Genomic DNA, 12,913 nt, shown 5'->3' with positions numbered 1-12,913 from the left:
GAGGTGCATAAAATAAAGGTCTCTCAAGGTATATCCTATGCAGATGCAGTCAAGAAAGTTTCAAGTAATGAGTTTAGAGTAAATACAGAGAGAGGAGCCAGCGCTGCTCCCAGCCAGGGCGAAATGAGAAAGGCCAGCGTGGCTCCCAAGAAGGCAAGGCAAGGCAAGGCAAGTTTATTTGTAGAGCACATTTCATACACAAGGCAATTCAAAGTGCTTCACACAGCAGGAAAAATGCATTCAAATCACAAAGAAATTACAGAAACAGAAATACAATAAAATTAACTAAATTAAAAATTATCAATCCAACTGATTTTCTAAACTAATAAAATCACAAACAAAAGAGAAGAGTGCAAAGATAAAAATTAACTACAATAAAATTAACTAAATTAAAAATTATCAATCCAACTGATTTTCTAAACTAATAAAATCACAAACAAAAGAGAAGAGTGCAAAGAAAAAATCCTTTCAGTCATATGCGCAGCTAAACAAAACTGTTTTTAGCTTAGATTTGAACATTGTCAGAGTAGAAGCCTGTCTCACATCTTCAGGAAGACTGTTCCAAATTTTAGCTGCATAAAACTGAAACGCAGATTCCCCATGTTTTGTCCTGACTCTGGGCACCAGCAGGAGGCCGGTCCCTGAGGTCCTCAGAGTCCGAGATGGTTCATATGGCACTAACATGTCCGAGATGTACTTTGGTGCTAGGCCATGGAGAGACTTGTACACAAGCAGAGCTGCTTTAAAGTCTATTCTCTGAGCCACAGGGAGCCAGTGCAGAGACCTGAGAACAGGTGTGAGGAGAGAAGTGACGTCATTTCCGGTGAGTGTGTCGCGTTTTCAGAGCTGTTCGTTCTTAGAGCCTTTTACCGATTAATCCACGAATTATACACACTATTTACGCATCATATACACGAAAGTGAACGTTTGATTTCTCCGCAAACAATCCGGAGCCTCAAGCCGCTCGCTTTTCAGTATTTCGTGGATTAAAAAGCCCTCCTCACTTTCTAGCTCCAGCCTGAACTAGCCTAGCGTAGCCTAGCCGCTAGCGTCATGGCTGGATCTACCTTTACCTGTTTGAGCTGTCATATGTCGAGTCAGAACCCTGGCTCCTTCTCTGATGATAGGTGCGTGAAGTGCAGTGTAGTGGTAGTTTTGGAGGCCAGGGTTACGGAGTTAGAAGCGCGGATCCGCTGTTTAGAGGAGCTTAAGTCCAGTTATAGTTCGGTTTTAGCGCGAGGGCTACCGGACCGCGCTGCAGGGCGTAGCATTAGCATTAGCAGTAAGGCCGAGCTCAGCCCCTCAGCGTCTCCCGTGCAGCCGGGACTAGACCAGGAACAGAATAGGGACCATTTTGTGACAGTTCGGAGGGGACAAGGCGCCAAACGCCGAACCTCAGAGCGCCGTGAGCTTCACGTCTATAATAGGTTTTCTCCCCTCAGCGATCACACGCCCGCTGAACACACGAGAGAAACTCTTGTAATCGGGAGTTCTATTGTTAGAGACGTGAAGCTGCCAGCTGCTAGCGTTAGGTGTTACCCGGGGGCCAGAATGGGTGACATCGAAGGAAACCTTAGGATCTTAAAGCGGAGTAGGACCCGTTTCCGGCGAGTCGTGGTTCACGCAGGCGGTAACGACGCCCGGCGGAGACAATCAGAGGTGCTCAAAGTTCAAGTAGCCGCGGTGTGTGACCTAGCGAAGTCGATGTCGGACACTGTAATATTTTCTGGTCCCCTGCCCAATCGGATCAATGCTGAATTGTACAGCCGTCTCTCAGCATTCAACAACTGGTTATCCAGATGGTGCCCTCAAAACAACGTTGTCTTTATTGATAACTGGAGTGTGTTTTGGGGAAAGCCCGGGCTCATACGCAGGGATGGCATCCATCCGACTTCGGAGGGTACATCCCTATTAGTTCGGAATTTGACCGATAGTCTTAGTCGTGTTAAGTGACCATCTAGGGATGAGCCCCAGGTGCAGAGCAGCAGTTCAAGACGCTCCTCTGTCGCCGAACTCTCGCCCGTTCTGTTACCTGTGAAGTGTTCAGATTCAAGACAGATAGAGACTGTGTGTGTCCCTCGTGTCCCTCGTACAAATAATGCCAAAAAGTCACATCTCAGAAAAAATATTTCAGGCGTCAGACCAAATAACTTAAGGAAAATAACAATCACAAATGACACAAATACACAAATGAATAAACACGTAAAATGTGGACTGCTAAACATTAGAGCAATTTCCTCCAAATCGCTCTTAGTTAATGAATTAATTAGTGACTATAACATAGATCTTCTAGCTCTAACTGAAACGTGGCTTCAACAAGACGACTACGTCAGACTAAATGAGTCCACCCCACCCACCCATGTTAACTTTCAGACTGCCAGGAGCACAGGCCGAGGTGGTGGTGTGGCAGTGATCTCCCACTCAAGCCTACTCATGAGCCCTAAAACTAACAATGCATTTCACTCATTTGAAAGCCTTATGCTGTCAATCACATGTCCAAATATGAAAAACCAAAAAGGAGTTTTGTTCATAGTTATCTACCGACCTCCTGGTCCCTATTCAGAGTTTTTAACAGAGTTTTCTGACTTTATATCAAACTTAGTGTTAGCCTGGGATAAAATAGTTATAGTTGGAGACTTTAATATCCACGTGAACATGAGTGATGACGCTCTCAGTAATGCCTTCAGCGCCTTGTTAGACAGCATTGGTTTCACTCAGAATGTAAATAAACCGACTCACACTCACAAGAACACTCTGGATCTTGTCCTAACGTATGGAACAGAGATTAGTGACCTCAGTGTCCTCCCTCAAAACCCTATATTGTCAGATCATTTCCTAATTACCTTTCAGTTTATTCTTAAAGATCATCCAGTCCCACAAAATAAAGTTATAATGAAAAGGACAATATCTGAAAAATCTATCTCAAAATTCAAAGAAATAATAGAGCCAATATTCAGTGACATGTCATGTGATCCTGCTGAGAACAGCTTTAGTCCCAGTTTAAGTGATCAATGTGTCGACTTGACCATGAATTCTCTGAAGTCTGCTCTTGACGTTGTCGCGCCGTTAAAACAGAAGGTCATTAGGCCAAAGCGCGCCTCCCCATGGTACAACCAAGAACTGCGTTCACATAAACAAAAAGTTAGAAAGTTAGAGGGATTATTTCGTCGCTCTCACACCGAAGAATCCCTAAAAGCATGGAAAAGTTGCCTGCTGTCCTATAAGCAGGCTCTGCGTAAGGCCCAAACCAGATATTATTCAAATCTAATAGAAGTCAACAAAAGTAACACTAAATTCCTTTTCAGCACTGTAGCTAGGCTAACAAACTGTCACAGCGCAGTAGAGCCCTCAATCCCAGCTACACTTAGCTCTGATGATTTCCTCCTATTTTTTAATAATAAAATAAAAACAATCAGAGATAAATTAGATGAAATTACCCCCGCTATTAGCCCTGAACTAGCCCAAGCTGTAAATCTAACGTCCCATATAAATCCACCTGTAAACCTAGAAAGGTTCACAGCTGTTGATCAAGCAGAGATAACTTCAGCCATTATGTCCTCTAAAAGCTCAACTTGTGTCCTAGACCCCATTCCAAGCAGACTCCTCAAAGACATTCTTCCCCTAATTATAGACCCTATTCTTAATATAATAAATACTTCACTCGAAAGTGGCTATGTTCCACAGTCCTTCAAACATGCAGTCATTAAACCTCTTCTGAAAAAGCCTAATCTAGACCCCGACCTATTGGTAAACTACAGACCTATTTCAAATCTTCCCTTCGTCTCTAAAATCCTTGAAAAAGTTGTAGTAAAACAGCTCTGTCGCCACCTGCAGGACAATAACTTATTTGAAGTTTTCCAGTCAGGGTTCAGAGCCCACCACAGCACTGAAACTGCACTAGTTAAAGTCACAAATGATTTGTTATTAGCCGCTGACGATGGACTGGTCTCAGTCCTGGTTCTGTTGGACCTCAGCGCAGCGTTTGACACCATCGACCACAACATTCTACTGCAGAGGTTAGAATGTGATGTAGGTGTTGGAGGAACAGCCCTCAGCTGGTTTAAATCCTATCTATCTGATAGGTTCCAATTTGTTAATGTAAACCAGAGCTCCTCACCAAGCTCTAAAGTAATTTACGGTGTGCCACAGGGTTCGGTACTCGGTCCAATTCTGTTTACTCTTTATATGCTACCATTAGGCAACATTATTAGAAAGCATGGCATTAACTTCCACTGCTATGCAGATGACACTCAGCTGTATTTATCAATGAAACCTGATCAGAGCGATCAAGTAGACAGACTTAGTGCTTGTGTGAAGGAGATAAAAACCTGGATGACACTAAACTACCTGCTTCTTAACCCTGAAAAAACCGAGGTCATTGTGCTTGGCCCTAAGCATCTACGAGACGCTCTATCTGAGCAGATAGTCACACTGGACAATGTCAGTGTAGCCTCCAGTTCTACTGTAAGAAACCTTGGAGTCTTATTTGACCAGGAGCTCTCATTTAAAGCTCATATAAATCAAGCTTGTAAAACAGCCTATTTCCATTTGCGCAACATCGCCAAAATCAGAAGAATCCTGCCTAAAAGTGATGCTGAAAAACTTATCCATGCATTTGTAACGACTAGATTAGACTACTGTAACTCCCTGCTTGCAGCGTGTCCTAAAAGCTCCATAAAAAGCTTTCAACTGGTTCAAAATGCAGCAGCAAGATTACTAACAGGAACAAAAAGAAGAGAGCACATTACACCAGTGCTGAAGTCTCTTCACTGGCTCCCCGTCGAGTCTAGAATCAAATTCAAAATTCTACTCTTGACCTACAAAGCCATAAATGACATGGCCCCATCCTACCTCAAAGATGCTATAGAACCATATCATCCAAACAGAGCTCTTCGCTCTCAGAATGCTGGCCTTCTGGTGGTGCCAAGAGTCTCTAAAAGTACTGTAGGAGGGAGAGCGTTTAGCTACCAAGCTCCTGTGTTATGGAATCAGCTCCCGACCCATGTTAAATATGCTGACACAGTCTCTTCATTTAAGTCCAGGCTTAAAACGTTCCTCTTCGAAATCGCTTATGGTCAGAGTAGTTAGGAACAGAAATATAAACCCACAGCTTCAGCTACGCTGCCCTAGGAGTAACTATGCTGGGGGAAGTATGACAGCTTGAGCACTATCCTCTTCTTCTTCTGACTACTTATGCTATCAAACAATATTTATTTTTTGATTCCACTTGCAAACTGTTCACCGCCTTCTTTTCTTTCTCTCACTCCTGAGGACCTGTGGACCCAGATGCCCCTCCCCTGGTGAAGTGGTCCCTGCCCTGTGTGGACGGTCCCTCATCTGCCTGAAGAGTGGCTCCAGTTCGCCTCAGTCGGTCCCTCATCTGCCTGAAGAGTGGGTCCAGCTCGCCTCTGACGGTCCCTCGTCTGCCTGAAGAGTGGGTCCAGCTCGCCTCCGACGGTCCCTCTTCTGCCTGAAGAGTGGGTCCAGCTCGACTCAGACGGTCCCTCATCTGCCTGAAGAGTGGGTCCAGCTCGACTCAGACGGTCCCTCATCTGCCTGAAGAGTGGGTCCAGCTCGACTCAGACGGTCCCTCTTCTGCCTGAAGAGTGGGTCCAGCTCCAGTCTCCTTGTGTCCGTCTGTCCGTCTGTGAGAGTCGGATCTCTCCTTCACTGGAACTCCTCCAGGTTTCTACGTTTTTTTTCCCAAAGAGGTTTTTTTTTGTAGTTTTTCCTGGCCGAGAAGGAGAGTCTAAGGACAGAGGACCCTGGGACATCGTCCCTCGCCACCACAGACATTGTTGATTCATTTCTCCCTGTGGCCCTCAGAGGCAACTGTTGTTGTGATTTTGGGCCTTACAAAAATAAATTGATTTGATGATTTGATTTGAACAGGACTAATGTGATCATACTTCCTGGTTCTAGTCAGGACCCGAGCAGCAGCGTTCTGGATGTACTGCAGCTGTTTTACAGCTCGTTTGGAGAGCCCAGTGAGCAGGCCGTTACAGTAGTCTAATCTACTGGAGACAAACGCGTGGATAAGTCTCTCTAAATCTGGTTTTGACACTATATTTTTGATTTTGGCAATGTTTTTTAGATGGTAAAAAGCTGCTGATGTTATTGATTTGACGTGGCAATTAAAGTTCAAGTCTGAGTCCATTATTACCCCCAGATTTCTAATTTGGTTTGTAGGTTTTAGAGCGAGACTCTGGAGGTGACCGCTAACACTTTCTCTTTGTTTCTGTGGGCCAAAAACGATTATTTCAGTCTTGTCTGAGAAAGTTGTTTTGCATCCACACACTGATCTGTTGGATGCAGTGACAGAGTGAATCTACTGGTCCATAGTCACCTGCCGATAGTGAAACATAGATCTGAGTGTCGTCTGCATAATTGTGATAGGACACATTTTCACTGCGTATCAACTGACCCAACGGCAGCATGTAGAGATTGAACAGAAGGGGACCCAGGACTGACCCTTGGGGCACTCCACAGGTCAGGGTCATGTGGTCTGAGACACAGCTACCAATTTCAACAAAGTACTTCCTGTCTTCCAGATAGGACCTTAACCAGTTTAGGGCAGTGCCAGTGATGCCTACCCAGTCCTCTAGTCTCTGTAAGAGGATCCCATGATCGACAGTGTCAAAAGCAGCACTCAGATCTAACAGAATTAAGACTGAGGCTTTGCCCGTGTCAGTGTTCAGGCGGATGTCATTTGTCACCTTGACAAGAGCAGTCTCAGTGCTGTGATGAGGTCTAAAACCTGACTGAAAAACATCAAATGAGTTGTTTATTAAGAGGAAATCTGTGAGCTGTTGGTAAACAACCTTTTCAAGGACTTTGCCCCAAAATGGCAGATTAGAGATGGGCCGGTAATGACTCAGTACTGCGGCATCAAGACTGCTCTTCTTTAGGAGAGGCTTTATGACCGCAGTTTTCAAAGACATTGGGAATGTACCAGATTGAAGCGACATGTTAACTATGTGAGTGAATGGTGCTAACAAACTGTTCAGCACAGACTTTAGAAATCTGGTGGGTAACACATCAAGGCAGCATGTAGATGAACTCAGACTGGTGATGATCTCATGGACAGTTTTGTCAGTTACTGGTGCAAAGTGAGTTAGCTCTAAGTGTCTTGGTGGTTTTAGGGTAATTTTTTGCATTGTGGGATTTATAGCATTTTTAATGCCCTGAACTTTGTCATTAAAGAATAATGCAAACTCATTACACTTGGATGTGGAAATGAGTTCTAACGGCAGCTGAGCTGGAGGGTTTGTTAATCTGTTTACTGTGGCAAACAGGACACGCGAGTTGTTACTGCAGCTTCCAATTATTTCAGAAAAATATCTTTCCCTAGTTCTACATAAGATTAGGTTGTACATGTTCAGCTTTTCTTTGTAAATCTCTTTTTGAACCTGGAGCTTTGACTTGCGCCATTTCCGTTCGGCCCTGCGGCACTCCCTTTTCTGTGCCCTGACCGAATCATCATTTCTCCACGGCGCCTTCTGCTTATTTTTAACCATTTTAGCCTTTATAGGGGCGATGGTGTCCAGAACATTCAAAACACTAGATGTAACAGAGTTCAACAAATCATTTACATTAGAACATGAGACATTTTCAAAGTTTATCATTTCCATAAACAGTGCACCTGTGCCATCACTTATGTGTCTCCTCTGAACAACTGCAGGACCAACCGGAGGTTTGGGAGAAACAGACAGGTCAAAGAAGACACAGAAATGATCAGACAGAGCAACATCGATCACATTAACATTTGAAATATTTACCCCCTTTGTAATTATGAGATCTAGAGTGTGTCCTTTGCTGTGGGTGGGGCCTCTCACATGCTGAGTAAGACTGAAGGTTTCAAGGACAGCATCAAGCTCTTTAGCGTTTCTGTCACAAATATTATCAACATGCACATTGAAATCACCTGTAATGACCAAACCATCAAAGTCTGTGCATATGACTGAAAGCATCTCAGTAAAATCATCTCAGAAGTGTGAAGGTTTCAAGAGTGGAGGTCCCAAGTGTGCAGGTTCCAGAATTAATGAGAATACCCTGGTTGTGGATAGAGAGGATTTTGTACTCTTTATGGTGGATGTTGTAAACTGTGCTGCTCAGACTCAAAGCAGAACTGAAAGGATCAGGATCACTGCTAAAGCTGCAGGGAGATTCCTTGGAACAAAGGAGCTTGATTGGGCAGATATAGAAAACAGGCTAAAGGCGCTAAATGGGAGTCGGAGTGATGGGGGTCTGCTTTTGGGGAGTCAGAGTGATCAGAGTGACGAGATGGGGGTGGGGGTGGTCCCCTGTCCTCGTCCAGTCTCGTAGACGCACGGCTACCAAGCAGCGACATCAGTGGAAATATTAAAGCCTATAGAATGAAGCCTAAAGAATAAAGCTGTACGGTGGAAGCACCGAACGTCAAAGAAGGAGAGGAAGATGAAGAAGAGTCTCCCTGGAATAAAGCCGGTTGTTGTTGTTGTTGTTTTATGGCGGTTGGCATCCAAGTGTTGCATTACCGCCAGACTTTATTCCTCAGACTTTGTCGTAGTCCTCAGACTCTGTCGTAGTCCGTAAAAGTACTCCTTCCATTCCTCTGAAACAACAACAACTATTCTAGTCACAAAGACAAATCATGACCTCATGGGCTTTGTAACACCAAAGCAATGGAAGGAGTACTTTTACGGACTACGACAGAGTCTGAGGACAAAGCACTGGAAGTAAAGTCTGGCGGTAATGCAACAATTGGATGCCAACCGCCATAAAACAACAAGAACAAGAACAACAACAACAACAACAAGTCAAGGCACTGGAAGAAGAACTTTTAGGACTAGGACAAAGTCTAAGGAATAAAGTCTGGCGGTAATGCAACACTCGGATGTCAACCGCCATAAAACAACAACAACAACAACAACAACAACAACAACAACATGGATGCCAACCGCCATTAAACAACAACAGATAATGGTAAGCACCGAACGTCAAAGAAGGAGAGGAAGATGAAGAAGAGTCTCCCTGGAATAAAGCCGGTTGTTGTTGTTGTTGTTGTTGTTGTTGTTGTTGTTTTATGGCGGTTGGCATCCAAGTGTTGCATTACCGCCAGACTTTATTCCTCAGACTTTGTCGTAGTCCTCAGACTCTGTCGTAGTCCGTAAAAGTACTCCTTCCATTGCTTTGGTGTTACAAAGCCCATGAGGTCATGATATGTCTTTGTGACTAGAATAGTTGTTGTTGTTTCAGAGACCAACCGGCTTTATTCCAGGGAGACTCTTCTTCATCTTCCTCTCCTTCTTTGACGTTCGGTGCTTCCACCGTACAGCTTTATTCTTCAGGCTTCATTCTATAGGCTTTAATATGTCCACTGATGTCGCTGCTTGGTAGCCGTGCGTCTACGAGACTGGGCGAGGACAGGAGACCACCCCCACCCCCATCTCGTCACTCTGATCACTCTGACTCCCCACAAGCAGACCCCCATCACTCCGACTCCCATTTAGCGCCTTTAGCCTGTTTTCTATATCTGCCCAATCAAGCTCCTTTGTTCCAAGGAATCTCCCTGCAGCTTTAGCAATGATCCTGATCCTTTCAGTTCTGCTTTGAGTCTGAGCAGCACAGTTTACAACATCCACCATAAAGAGTACAAAATCCTCTCTATCCACAACCAGGGTATTCTCATTAATTCTGGAACCTGCACACTTGGGACCGCCACTCTTGAAACCTTCACACTTCTTGGGAGCCACGCTGGCCTCTCTCATTTCGCCCTGGCTGGGAGCAGCGCTGGCTCCTCTCTCTGTATTTACTCTAAACTCGTTACTTGAAACTTTCTTGACTGCATCTGCATAGGATATACCTTGAGAGACCTTTATTTTCTGCACCTCAGCAGCTCTTTTGCTAAACCTGCATCCCCCGTAGGCAGAGCTATGTTCTTCCCCACAGTTACAGCACTTCAGTTTTGCACCCACGTCACACTTCCCATACTCATGATCTCCAGCACATTTACCACACCTTTGCCTCCCTCTACAGACCGCTGCAATATGCCCAAAGCGCTGGCACTTAAAGCAACGCAGGGGCGGCGGAACATATGGCCTGACGCTATAGCACATGTACCCAATGAACACCTTACTAGGCAGGCACCTCCCTTCAAGTGTTACCATTACCGACAAGCTGTCACATCTTACCCCAAACCGGGTCACCTTCAAACGCCTAGCGTCCACCACCGTAACTCCCGTCAAATTCTCCTTAACTTCATCCACAGACGTCGCCGTAGGGACACTTACGATAACTCCTCTGACCGTGTTTCTTTCAGCATTAGACGGTTGGTCTCTGAAACAACAACAACTATTCTAGTCACAAAGACATATGACCTCATGGGCTTTGTAACACCAAAGCAATGGAAGGAGTACTTTTACGGACTACGACAGTCTGAGGACTACGAAAAGTCTGAGGAATAAAGTCTGGCTGTAATGTAACACTTGGATACCAGCCGCCATAAAACACCATAGAAGAAGATATTGTACCACTTGGATACCAACCGCCATAAAGCAGCAAAGAAGAAGAAGATGAACGTAAAATACATACTTTAAAGACATACGGCGGCAAATGCACATTTTCAGTTGGCTGAACACCACAAAAACTACAGAAGAAGAATAAAATCTAACACTTGGATACCAACCGCCATAAAACACAGAAGAAGAAGAAGCAGAAGAAGAAGAAGCAGAAGAAGAAGAAGAGACGCCAAAGAAAAAGAAGTTGAACTCAGAAACTCTTGAGACTGTTCCCTCATTCTCTATGTAAAAGACTTTAAAATAATTCCTAGGGTGGCACTTCCTGGTAGCTGGAAAAAGATAGCGGACGAGCGATTGGCTTTTTAATGGTTAATGTATATTTATTGAAACACAACTTCTACCGAGTCTGGGGTACAATAAGATAGCAAATATGATCCGTTTCATTTTGATTCAAAATCGAGCTGGCAAAACGAGGCTGGCCAGGTGGTACATGCAGTTTGACGATGATGAAAAACAGAAATTAATAGAGGAGGTCCATGCTGTGGTGACCGTGAGGGATGCAAGCCAAACCAACTTTGTGGAGTTCAGAAACTTTAAGATAATTTACCAACGCTATGCTTTGCTCTACTTCTGCATTTGTGTGGATGTGACTGATAACAACTTGGCATACCTCGAAGGAATCCACAACTTTGTCGAGGTGCTAAATGAATACTTTGACAACGTGTGTGAATTGGACCTTGTCTTCAACTTTTACAAGGTCTACACAGTGGTGGATGAGATGTTCCTAGCTGGAGAAATCATGGAGACGAGCCACAGGAAGGTGCTCAAGCAGCTCCTCGTGTTGCAGTCACTTGAGTAAAATCATCCTTCAGTACTTGCCCAATCATCTACCCAACTCCTCCACTGGGAATTACGCTTTGTGATCCCAGCTGTCGAAATGCATTTAATTGTGAGATTTTGTCATGTTATTGTTGTTGTGTTACTTTTATTGGCGGTTGGCAGCCAACTGAAAAGGTGCCAACTAAAAGGGGGTTGTAGTGTAACACTAGAAAGACACTATTACTCTATAATCTTCCAATTCATCTTGTGTTATTTAAGTAAGCAACTATAGCTGAAATCATCGTCTTTGGCCCACAGAAACAAAGAGAAAGTGTTAGCAGTCACCTCCAGAGTTTCGCTCTAAAACCTACAAATCAAGTTAGAAATCTGGAGGTAATAATGAACTTCAAATTTTAACAGCCACGTCAAATCAATAACATCTAAAAAACTTTGCCAAAATCAAAAGTATAGTGTCCAAACCAGACTTGGAGAGACTTATCCATGCATTTTGTCTTCAGTAGATTAGACTAGACTTAGACTGTTTGTTTCTTTTCAACCCCTGCATTTCCCTGTGAGGCACATTGACATGACAGAGGATGTGGCAGCCACTATCGTGTTTTTGGGATTGTCCTGCTGTTCACAAGTATTGGACTGAGATTAACAAAGCCTTACAGACAATGGATTTCAGAACTCTGTATTTGGGCCTCAGGACTCCTGCTATGTACACAACCAGCAGCTATCTCTGGAGCATCCTCCTGGCTGCAGCGAAAAAGGTCCTCACAAAAAATGCAGACTTAGAATGCACTGACAATCAAGGACTAGACTAACATTATAATAGACATATGTAAAATAGAAAAAAAATTACATTTGTACTCAAATTTAAAATGGAAATATTTGAGACGAAATGGGACATGTTTCTTTTAGGATTTTCTAGGCCATGATTTAATTTTTTCATGTATTTTTTTCATTTATTTGTTTGATGTCTGCAGCCTTTTATTTTATGTCTGCTCTCTCTCTCTGGTCGTGTTTTTTATATGTGTCTGACCGTGGCTAAACCAGTTATATGTCTACCCGGAGACATTTTGAGTTATTCCGTCACAGATTCTGAAAGTGTGAATTCAAAGCTTTCAAATGATGTCTCACTCATGTAGATCTGATAATATTTGAGTAAGTTGTGGTCATTTGTATACAACTCTAAAACCCATTCACTGAGAAAACGGGGCTCAAAGTTTCTCACCGTAGTGAGCCCAGAGTCACAGGGGGGCTCATTTGCATCTCATTGAGATAAGCCCTCCCCCCTGTCACACTGACACCACCTTCCCCCTACAGCTGTCACTGAAGACTCAAGAGGAGTGTTGTTATTGATGGTAACTGGACTTGAATCAGAATTAGAAGTTACTATATTAAAACGGAAATACTTGAATTTACAAAAGGCCCTGAATAGAATCAAAGAATCAGAATCAGAATAGGGTTCATTGCATTTGTCGATAAACATAACTCACAGGTGATTCAGTGCAACAAACAACAAAAGATAAGATAAGATAGCCTTTAATGTTACAACGCAGTAGATACAGGGGGAAAGTACAGAAACTTAA

At 43.7% G+C, this 12,913-nt stretch overlaps 1 pseudogene; it reads left to right on the top strand.

The window, feature by feature from the left end:
• The first annotated feature begins 10,885 nt into the window (after nucleotides 1-10,885).
• Nucleotides 10,886-11,452, top strand: LOC140361630 (AP-2 complex subunit sigma pseudogene; annotated as a pseudogene).
• The last annotated feature ends 1,461 nt before the right edge of the window (nucleotides 11,453-12,913 follow it).

Source organism: Eucyclogobius newberryi, unplaced genomic scaffold (genome assembly GCF_026437365.1).
Source record: "Eucyclogobius newberryi isolate DKJ021-1_F unplaced genomic scaffold, fEucNew1.0.hap1 SCAF_16, whole genome shotgun sequence".
NCBI lineage: Eukaryota > Metazoa > Chordata > Actinopteri > Gobiiformes > Gobiidae > Eucyclogobius > Eucyclogobius newberryi.
The sequence above is the reverse complement of the archived record's forward strand: the minus strand, read 5'-3'. Positions and strand labels throughout refer to the sequence as shown.